The following is an 11,750-nucleotide window of genomic DNA, read 5'->3' as shown; positions in this document are numbered from 1 at the left end:
ATAAGTAATTTTTCCACTTCCTTCCAATGACATACCGGTAGGCGTTAGTATGCTCCTGGTTTTTCATAATTACTTTTTGAGTCTTCTTTTAACGTTCACGACGATGAAACCTTTTAGATAACTGTTGCTGCAACCAGAGAACTTTATGTAGCTTAGGAAAGCCTTCTTGTTGTGAATAGATGACTGAAGGCTTACGTCTAACCGTTCCACTTCGAATAACTTCTCCTAAGATGAGTAAGAGAAAAATCACCAGGGGATAGCAGGAATGAAATACAAATGACATTATTTCGAACGACCTTAGCAGCAACCTCCCGACATTACACTGTGCGTGCGTAACTGGGGGGCGTGCAAACCTAACTGGAAGATTTCGTCCAACCTGCCACAAACCCTCTACTATTTTCATTTCATTTCACATAGTGCATAAATGGTCATAGCTAGAAAAAAAATGAACACAAAGTTCATAATTTTTGCGAGAAAACTTTGTTGGCAGGTGCATTTTAGGGTCGGGGGGCTGAGGCTATGAATTTATTTCAACTCCCTGTCTCGGTGCTTTATTTCCATCCTGAACTTTCTCATGTGTGCTGGTTATACACATATTTATGTAATATTTAACTTGCCTGTATTTGTAATGTGCAACACGATTAAGACTGATGTGGAAAATTTGTCATACAAGGGGAGGCGTTACGAAATCTCCGAAGCCATCTAGAAAGAAATGCGCCCCGTTATTACAAAACCCTCACAATATAGGAAGGGATTTAGTAAAACAAATTCATACATAAATATGCAGACACCTTCATGACTGAGAGAGTTAATACTCCAAAGGGAAAATACGTAATACTGAAGAAAGTGGTTAAAATTTAAAAGCCAGGTTAGCTATCTTCCTTACTGGATTCTAATCAGGGAATATAGAATATGCCAGTAATATTTTCAAACTTTTTATGAAAAAAAAAAAAAAAAAGACATTGTTATACTAACCAGTCCCCCCTCTCTGTCTGTCTGTCTGTCTGTGTGTCTGTCTCATCTTCACATTGTAGCATCGTTCTCTGTTTATTATTTCTATTTATCAGTCTCTGCTTTTCTATTCCTCCTTTATAACACCGGGCACAATAACCCCGTGTTGCGACATTCTCATCTGTCTGTGCAGCTAATGCACCAGTTACGCAGTACCCTCAGTATTTTAATAATGCAGCGGATAAACTCTGGAATTTTATTCCTCAAACTATACTTTCCTCTACGCGTGACCTCTATCTTTTAAACGCAGTCAGTCCTGGCACTTTCGTACTCATAATAAATTAGGATCTGTTCGCTTCAGTTTTCGAAAAAGACTACTTCTTTCCAGGATTCCGATCATTGGTTAGGTCTTCTTGCAGCAAGAAAAATCGGCTGATCAGTTGAAGGGAACACCAAGTGGTTTTGGTTGTCTTAGGTGTCTATTTCGGCAAGTAACTGAATGTAAGTATTTCATATCCTTAGAAAGTGTAGGTAATAAACCTCTGGAGTGTATTGAAGCATGGCTTTTGAAAAATTGTATGTAGTGAATGGTTGGAAAGCTCAGTTCAGAAATTAGTAGTGTGGTAACAATACTATTATCTAAAGGCCTTGGGACAGATGATCTGACTGTGGCAGGAAATTCAGTTAACAGCAGAGTATTATTGTTATGGATATGGGAAATCTCCGACTTTTCTAAGGCTCTGAAATGTTTCATTCAATGACTGAAGTATCCACCTCACCAGCATATGGCAAATCTTCCTTTAATGTGCACACTCCATGACATATTCATAAGTAATCTCGTTCATTGCTCATATAAATTTCCATATCAATGCATGGCCAGCCAGAATAACACACACTCTATATCTGTAACGCGTTTAAAATTATGGTGATTAAACAAAACCAAAAATAAGATTATTTGACCAATGTGGGTCAAATGTAATTTTGTTGCTATAATGAAAAACCGTATTCATATTTAAAGTTTTTATACCACTAATGTTGAATTGTCCCTCAGTTACTGACACCTCCAAGTTAGCGTTGTATTTCATTTATTATTCTTGTTACTACCAGATAATTTTCAACTCATGGATGGTCTCCAGCTGTGAAACGGTTGATAAAAGCTACGTATGACTTTTCCATTCCGAAAATTCTTAAGTTGAATAAAGGTATGTAGCTGTAGCAAATCGATTGCTATAAGTACGTAATCTGAGTGGAGTTAAATAGGGCATGTCGACTTTATGCTTTCACAGATGAAAAGGAAGAACTTGAGTAAAGTTTAATATGATAACTACATTTTTCTTTTCGCTGGAAAAGGTGGTGCATTACAGAAAATGCTTCCGATGTAAACAAGAAAGGTCTGATTTCAGTCATCAGTCTATCTATCTATCTATAGCCAGACGCCATAATCCATTAAGAGGTGGCCGCTTGACTCTGAGTTAGTTTTTTTAAGGGCAGGGGTACTACCCTTCGCCAACCCGCTTGTTGACATGATTATCAATCTATCTATCTCTCTATCTATCTGTCTATAAGTATGAACATGAACTGAACCCTTCACCAAGTAGTATCCAAGAAGAGTAAATATGTGTAGGCTACTGTGCGGGAATGGTTAATGTAGCTTATTGAAACTCCGTTAAAGATGAGTTCCTGTTTCCCCAGAAGCGAGTTCGTTGTCTGTATTATTTACACAACATTACAGATTGACTATGCCAGATATTCATTTTTTTTAAATAATGTATTTGTTTCCTTTAGTTAAATAAATAGATAAGTAAATAAATACATAAATAAATCTTATAGATATCTTTTCAGTATTAAAACAGACACTATTTTTTCTTTTCGTTTTCCCTAGCAGTGTCAAGACTTGTCAGTAGGCTCAAACTTTTCCATAACAAATTGTGTCATCTCATTTAAAAAGTCTTTTGAAGTTGCAGGAAGTGCTTAGTTTCTAATATAGCAAGCTATTAGAAATAACACTTTCCAGAATTAAAATATTACCCTATTTTCATTTACATTCCTGCAGTAAAGCGTAAAGGTGTACCTTAAATTTTCTTGTACCGATGCTCATGTTTTTTAGTTATCTTTCAGTACTGTCAGCTACTTAATATAACTTTGGAAAGTTATGAGCAAGAACTGTATCTGATTCCATTGTGTTTTCAAGGATTTTTTTTTTATGTTCAGTCCTAAGGTATAATGGTAGAATCAGATACGAGGCGCATCTACTTTTCTCTTCGGTTCACTAGCTTGCAAACTAGGTCGTCTAAAAATCAGTATCTTATTGCTTTGGGCCAATTGCTATTATTTCATTTCAGTGTCCTCAATGCATTTTTCACATCATATCTGTTTCGCATCCACAGGCTGCAACACTTGCTCAGATCGAGATATTCCGTCTTTATGATCACCTAATATACGGGGTAAATCATTTGTTTGAGTTAAATGTGCCTGTTCAACTACAGTGGTCTTTTCATGTCTCTGCTTTTGATGTAGATTCAAGAATTTCTCTCTCTCTCTCTCTCTCTCTCTCTCTCTCTCTCCAGCCAAACAATTTAATCTGGCAGGAGGTGACATAGAAATATCAGCTCTCGTCACCCTACCGTCTACTATCAGGTAGCTCTTCCTCCATCCCACACCACTTTCACTCACCATGCCTTGCAACTCCTAGCTGCCTTAACACAGAAGAAGAGTATCATAACCATACAACAGTAGAGGCAGTTTCGACACTTTACTCTCTCACACTAGGATCAATCGAACATTAATTTTCACACCTCGTGTTTCTGTTGTAAAACACACACACACACACACACACACACACACACACACACACACACAACAGAGAGAGAGAGAGAGAGAGAGAGAGAGAGAGAGAGAGAGAGAGTTGCAGGCATGGAGAACTGTGGTTATGAGGCCTTAACTAAAAAGACAGAAAAGAATGACAGTGAAAGATAAGTCAGAATAAGAAGGGTACACAAAATAATAGTAGATGGTCTCTATCACCTTGCATTCTAGAAAATATTAGTTTCATTATTCCTGTCTTGGACCCAATTTTGTTTGCTTTGCTGTCCTATGCATGAAGTACTACATAATTCTGTCTTACTTTTACCCACAGAGGACTCGATTTTTGAAGCTCAGCGCAAGATAATTACAGGTATTACCAATAAACAATAATTATGTTGAGACTGTGATTTGTTTTAAGGATTCATGCCCTTATTGAAGTTTTCATTCTTTCCCTTTCATTTCTGCTTGTCTCATTCATTCTTGCTATTATATTTTTATTCCTTTCACCTGCTTCTCATCCATGAGTTAAATCTACATCCCTTTCGTCATATTAACAAGACTGTGCCGTCCTAACGTCATGCACACCTCCATTCATTCCAGTATGGTATTCCTCTCACAATCTGATATACAACCCATTTCATAACGTTTGTCTATCCACGTTGGTCTCGTTCATATTTTACCTATACGAGGTTATTATAACATTCACACTCTTCTGTCAAGATCTGGCACTCTGCCCTAATTCAGACATCCATTTTTTCCGTTCTTTGGATTTCATTGTCTTTAATCTGCAATCAGTTATATCACACACACATTCGGGTTACTCCTCAATAATATCCTCAATCATTTTCTCTTGCACTTTTTCGCACACTTACTATGTATTATTATACGCGCGCTCGCGACACGAGAGCAGATGTTGTGTTTCAGAGTGTGTGTGGGGGTGTGGTTGAGGGATAACCCATGATGAAAGTTTTTTTTTTATTTTATAGACCGATAAGTGGATAGTCAAGGTCACTGACCCAGCAAATTCACCATAATATACACACACACACATATATATATATATATATATATATATATATATATATATATATATATATATATATATATATATATATATATATATTTTATCTTTTTTACATCACACTTGGAGGAAGAGTTGGTGGTAAAGCAAGAATGACGTGATTAATCTTTGAGAACAATCAGTTAAAGGACAAGGCGAAAATTCGACGTGAGTGTGAGGGTGTTAACGAAGAAAACGGCTTTGAGGTGATTTTGATCACACCGTGGAAGAGCTGAGTCCGCTAAGTATTAAATCTATTATTTTTTAACAGTAACTTTATGGCAAAATCACATGACAAGATCAACTAAACAGCTATCATATGATTTAGACCAAAATTTGTGGAAGGGTTCTCTTTCCTGTCTCCGTCCACTCTTTTTTTTTTTTTTCTTTATACAAGGAAGAAGGAACCAAAGGCCAGGAGCCTGCAAATTGTTCCCTCCAAGGAAAAAACAATACAGATTCATACGTATTCAACTGCTTCTAGTTTCCCCCAGCCTCTCACTCTTCCTTCTTTTATTCATACTTACAATTCCCTCACTGAAATACTGTACATGTTTGCAGTGTGCGTCAATTGTATGAACATAGAATTTATTGTGTAGGATTTCATTTTACCTTCGTTTTTATTTTTTTCTCGTTATGCGACATCAATGGCCTTGTATTTCACGTCGTTTGGATCAAGGGCTACAGTATAATCAATTACTTAATCAGTTTGTCTGTCTGGAATAGGAAATACTTAGTTTCACCTCATATCTTGTTCAAATGCCAGAACATTCTCTACCCATCTTTTCGTCTCTCCCCCTTTCTCCTCCTTTTCCTCCTTGGGCTATGTTCTTTAGTGTGGCGACACGCTGTGTAATGTATTTTATTCTTCCTACTTTCAAAAGAATGTATTTAGCTTGGGAAGGACTCTTCATTTCTGATTAGCCTAGTTCAATACAGTATCCATTAATACCGTGACTACAAGTGGCCCTTCCCGACACTGGCTGCGTTGCATACTCGAACTTTGGAAGCAACGGACACTGAATTTAAAGCACCTCGTCGAACTATTGTGGTTATTGGTGGTGCTGGAGAGGGATCCCCTTCATGTGGTGGCACCGATATAATCTGGTGGCTCAACTGCCTGGTTATACAAATGTCCCTCGGTTCTTTCCCAGTCCCCTGAAAGGAGGATAGTGGACTGCAGGAGAGAGATTTCAATCTCCAGTGCTCTGTTTACGTTCAGATGAAGCTGGAACAACAACAGTAACAACAACAACAATATGACTAATACCTCCAGACGTTTTTATTGCCTGTACGAAAGACCTTTTGACTGGGAGATAAGGAGACCAAACATTCCTCTCATCTTTATATATCCCTTTTCGTGGAGCGACTAAATAAAGGTCCATTGTCTGTCATTCGTGGCCTTTCCTACAATTTCCTCTCAACCGGTCACCATGTTTTTTCCTTTAAACTTCATAATTTCTCAGTAAACCTCAACCGACTGAAGCCACTGTCAGCAACTCCATCCTCCTTTCTACTTTCTCTGTACTCATTTCAAATCTAAAGATGACTGCTGTGTTCAGCATCTTAACTTGTTCTAGCACTTCATCTTGAATAATTTAAATTATCAACGTTCTGACTATGGTTCTTCTGTCAATCTCATATTAATCATATGTGTGTTTTTTTCCTTTTGTCTCAATTTCTACAATTAAAAAAAAATGCGTGGACAATATCCTCTCAGGTAGAGAGACAAAGATACTATATTAAAATCAAAGTTCCAGACTAAGAATACCATCCAGTGTTGTCGCACAGAGCTCGGTCCTGTCGTTCGTAATTTAAAACCTGCCAATATATATTCCTTTAGTAACAGTGCTGTCTTATGCTGATGATCTGGCAATAGCTTCACATCATTCCATAACAGAACAAGTAGCTGGTGAGCTCCACTTCTGTCTAACTTACTGGAACACTTGTCGAGACAAAACCGAATGACTGTTTCGCCATCCAAAATTATTTCTTTCTTCAACTGACACAGACATGAATCTCAAGCTTACACCAGGTTATCATCTTCAACGAACAACTCCCACTTGAAAGACACTGCAAAATTCTGGAACTTACTTTGGACATACACATTAGCTTTTATCACCATACAACGGACATTTAGTGCAAGGACGTCTCGTAAAACTCTTTGAAAATACTCTCAGGCACTACTTTCAGACAGCAGAAAGAATATCTGAATTCAGTATACAAACAGTAAATTAGGTTGAAATGCGATTACTGAAGCTCAAGCTGGAAGACTATCATAATCAATGCAAACATAGATAAGATATAAAAAAAAAAAATAAGAACAAAGGTCACTAAAAGAGTGCAACTCCCACGCTCACTAATTGGTCAATGGGTAGATTATTTGACTTGCCCTGTTGGCTTTACCTTCAACAAATTAATCTGAAAAACATAAGTAATCCCTCTAATATCCGAACGCCCAATATCTGAACATCCCCACTAACCGGACATAATCGTCCCGGGATCCAATATTCCCAAAATGGTCCGAAAACTGTAAAAAAATTGAAAAAAAAAAAAACGAATTTTTCCTGCCCATAATTTGAACTTGGCGCGTGGCACGGGACAGCTTTCTTGTGGCATGTCATTCCTCTCCGACGTCTGATAGAGTGCCCCTGCATCCTCCCCACTTTCTGCCTGTCTCTTGCTGCAAGTGCACACTCGTCGTCATGGCTGCCAACGTGCTCGCTTTTGTGGTGGTTCCTTACCTGCTGCAGGCACTCCTACAGCTCTCGTGCCTCTTATTGGTGTGTGTGATGATGGCCCCGCCACCTGAGAAGAGGAAGAGAGTGGTGTTGACTCTGGAGAAGAAACGGGAGATATTGGAGAAAGTAGATGCGGGGTGGTCTTCTTCCCGCATCCTCCGCGAGTTCAACCTGGCCTGATCTACTTTGTTCGATATCAAGAGATCCTGAGACAAACTCATGCAGTACACGGCTGACTTCTCGTCGAGAAGCAAAAGCAACATGGAGAGGAAGGTGATGTTTACTCCCAAGTTTGCTGAAATCGACCGCTTCACGTTGATTTGGTATCGACAGCAACGTGCTGCTGGTGTGATGGTACATGGTATGGAGCTGAAGGCTGCTGCTGAGAAGTTCACCAGGCTTCACGACGCCCTAGACTTCAAGGCATCTGAGGGTTGGGTCTTCGCGTTCAAGTTACGGCATGGCCTTACCAACTGTAAAGCTCATGGCGAAGCTTTGGATGCTAACGAGGATGGAGTTGATGAGTTTTGGCACAGGGTGAAGGGCTTGATCGACAGGGAGGGCCTCACTCTCGGTCAAGTCTACAATGCTGACGAAACTGGTTTATTCTATTGCTCTTTGCCAACGAACACTCTAGCCGAGGAGACGGAGAAGCGTGTACCTGGCCGCAAGCTCTCCAAGCAACGGATATCTGCTTTGTGTTGTGCCAATGCTAACGGCATGCACCGGCTTAAGCCCGTTATTGTTGGCCATGCAAAGCAGCCTTGGTGTCTTCGTGGGATGATGGATGTCCTTCCTGTCATCTGGTACCATTCTTTGAAGGCATGGTTTACAGCCCAGATCTTCAGAGACTGGTTCCACTGCCACTTCGTCAAGGTCATCAATTACCAGATGAAGACACTGGGAATCCCGCACAACCAGGTAAAGGCCCTCCTTCTCCTCAACAGTGCACCTGCCCATCCATGCGACAAGAACTTGGCAGCTGAGAATGGCCAGATTAAGTGCATGTTTCTGCCACCTAATACGACTGCTCTCATCCAACCAATGGACCAAGGAGTGATCGTGGCAACAAAGCGCCTATACCGACGGAAGTTCCTGGATGAGGTGATGGTTGTTCTCGAGGACGAGGACGAGCGCAGGGAGGGACGGGACATGCGAGGCCAGCGGACTTTGGAAAACCTTCACCGCTACAACATCAAGTCTGCAATCTACAACTGGGCCAGTGCATGGAAGGAAGTCCCCGTCAAGACTCTAGAAAATGGTTGGTCTCGTCTGCTTCTCGGAACGGATGTGGAGTACGATTTTCTAGGGTTTGACGTGGATGACTTCCATGCACGGCTACGTACGCATGGCAACGATGTTGATGTGGACGATGTGCGTGAGTGGTTGGATGATGATGAGGGCGATCCTGGGTATCAGACATTGTCTGATATCGAGATCGCATCTTCAGTTGCAGGTATCAGTACCCAGCTTGAAGATTCCGATGAGGACGGCGATGATGATGTGGACTCCTCTCAGCATGACACTACTCCAGCCATCCCCAAGCTGAGTGCACTCCGGGAACACCTAGAGTTCGTTCTCGACTACCTGGAACACCCGGACTGCGACAGGGAGATGGGGCCCTTGGGACTTGTGAAGGAAGTGCGTGCTTTCAGGCAGCACATCATCAATCGTCAGAATCGTCAGTCCTTGCGTCAATCAACCATCGACAGTTTTTTCAGGCCCATGACCCCCGCTGTGCCCAGCCCTGGGTCCACTCCATTGCCTCCCCAAGACAGGCCCTCATGCTCCGAGCCACAGCCCAGCACATCAGCCATGGTGGAGTCACTGCTTGACGTGAGTTTGTGTTTGTCTTCAGAGTCGTCTGCAGTGGGTACGCCATCACCATGACCCAGCGACGCAAGCCTAGGTCACCTGTCAGTGATTCTCTCGGACTCTGACAGTGAATAAACAGCAAGAACTTCTCCACTAGACCACACGGGAATTTACAGTGTTGTGCAGTGAAAAAAACAATGTGTTGTGTTAAGGATTTACAGTTGTGAGTGAGAATACAATTTTGGAACAAAATTTAACGTAAATAGACTTGCTTGTTTTTGCTTTAGATAATGGTTAGAAGAGTGGGAAAAGTTAAAGTGCAGAGTGCAACACTTAGTAAGTTACAATGGAGCATAAGTTGGACAAGAGTGCGCACTGTGAAGAGAACGGACTTCTGAGTGCGATTGACTAAGTTCAGTGCAAGACTTCATGAACAGTGTACTGGAAGTGCTTCAGGAAATCCTTCTTACTGTTAGAGTCCGAGAGGAGGCGGTTATTCATTGAGATGGCCAGGGACTTGCTGTGAGTAGGCAGAAAGTTTCATACTGTACTTTTTTCCATACTATACTTACCTCAAACACCTAATTTCACTCTTTAATGTCCTTTATTGGTGTGAATAGGATGTTAGGAGCTATGCATATGCAGTAGGAAGGTGTTTTTCTGAGTTAGGCTAGGTTAGGGTCCATAAGTACCAGTCCAGGAGCCAGGCACTTGTACGTACCCAGAATGTTTAATATTGTATGAACCTACCTCAAAACCCTCATTTTATGCATCTTTTGCATTTATTTCAGTCTTTTATGTGCCTTATTGGTGTGATCTGGGTCTTAAATAGGTGCTATGCATGTCCAGAGGGAGTTGTATAGGTGTTTCTCTGAGTTAGGGTCCATAAGTACAAGTCCATAAACTGGGGCCCAATATCCGGACAGGACCACTATCCGGACCTGCCTATGGCCCTATTACGTCGGATATTGGAGGGATTACTTTCATTCTTGCCTACCCCTTAACCACTCCACCAAATTCGGGTTTATATCAGGTCAAAAGTGTATGAGTTGACACTGCACAGTGACCATAACATATGACATTGACCTATAATCTATTGTTCTTAAAGGCAATAGTTCATCTCTTAGGGCAATATTCCAATCATTTTCCAAGTGTAATGGAACTCAGGTTAAAACTGTAAGTTAGTTAAGTCACACACACACAGGTAGACATGGGGATCAAATTTTGACCCTGTTTTCTTTTATATTAACTTTTCACTGATCGTTTTAAAAACTGGGATTGATCCTTTGCTGTTCCCTAACTCAATCGTTCCACCGAGTTTGGTTCAAGTGAGATTAAAACGGGTTGAGCTATCTTTGCTCTGAGACCTTGGTTTTTGAACTTTCCCTGTGAAACTGATCACTGAATGATTGGTCTCAAAATCGAATTCCTTTATCATTGCTTTATATTTCAACCGATCAACAAAATTTGGACTGAAAAGGATAAAGAATGTTTATGTTGATTCTACCCTGTGATCTTGACCTTTGACTTATTTTCTTAAAAAAGAAACAAATGAAATTCCTTGCTGACCCTCAACCCTTCTACTTAGGTTAGATAAAATCAGATCAAAGCTGTATGGCTTATTTGGTTAACAAACACACACATGAGAAGAACTTGAACCATGCCCTGTGACACTGACTGAATGTTCTTGAAAGTGAGTTACTTCATTTCTTCGTTAACTTCAAACCTTCCTCTAAGTTTTGCCTAATTGGATAAAATATAAGATGATTTTGATAGGTTAACGTTTGAACTAGCTCTGTAACCTTGACCTCTGACCTTTTCTACATAATCAATGGGCTTCCTCAAGAGCTGTCCATCAACTGTTCCAACTAGTTTGATCATAATCAGAAGAAAACTGTTTAAGTTACTGTATTTTGTTGTAACACACACTCACACACACACACACACACAGGGAGTCATCGGAGGTAGACATCCGTCATCGGCGCTCCGTACCAGACCAACACGGCCAGTGGCATTACCTAAATTAGTATCTTTGAATGTGTCAAGCTCTGTACCAGGTTAGACTAAATGATTTTTCATTATTAAAAGGAAAAGAAATAATAAGTTTAAATAAGACTGGTTCAAACAGAACAAAGAACCACGATGCGTTGAGTCAGCTGGGTTTGTTTAGACTACAGCAACACTGGGAAAGTGTACATACTCTGTAAGTACATACTCTGTTCATTTAGTATTACAAAATGGATACATACTTCAGTAAAACAAATGTGGAAAAGAAAAGGGATAAAAGTGAAAAGCAAAATGATGATTTCTACCAAGAACTAGTTGAAGTGGAGACTCACAATAGACTGGTTGAATGTGTACACAAACTAGAAATGGCT

The sequence above is a fragment of the Coenobita brevimanus genome, chromosome 55, assembly GCF_032717465.1.
Source record: "Coenobita brevimanus isolate Jiangsu-jjx chromosome 55, ASM3271746v2, whole genome shotgun sequence".
In the NCBI taxonomy this organism is placed as follows: domain Eukaryota; kingdom Metazoa; phylum Arthropoda; class Malacostraca; order Decapoda; family Coenobitidae; genus Coenobita; species Coenobita brevimanus.
This window is presented reverse-complemented; position numbering follows the sequence as displayed.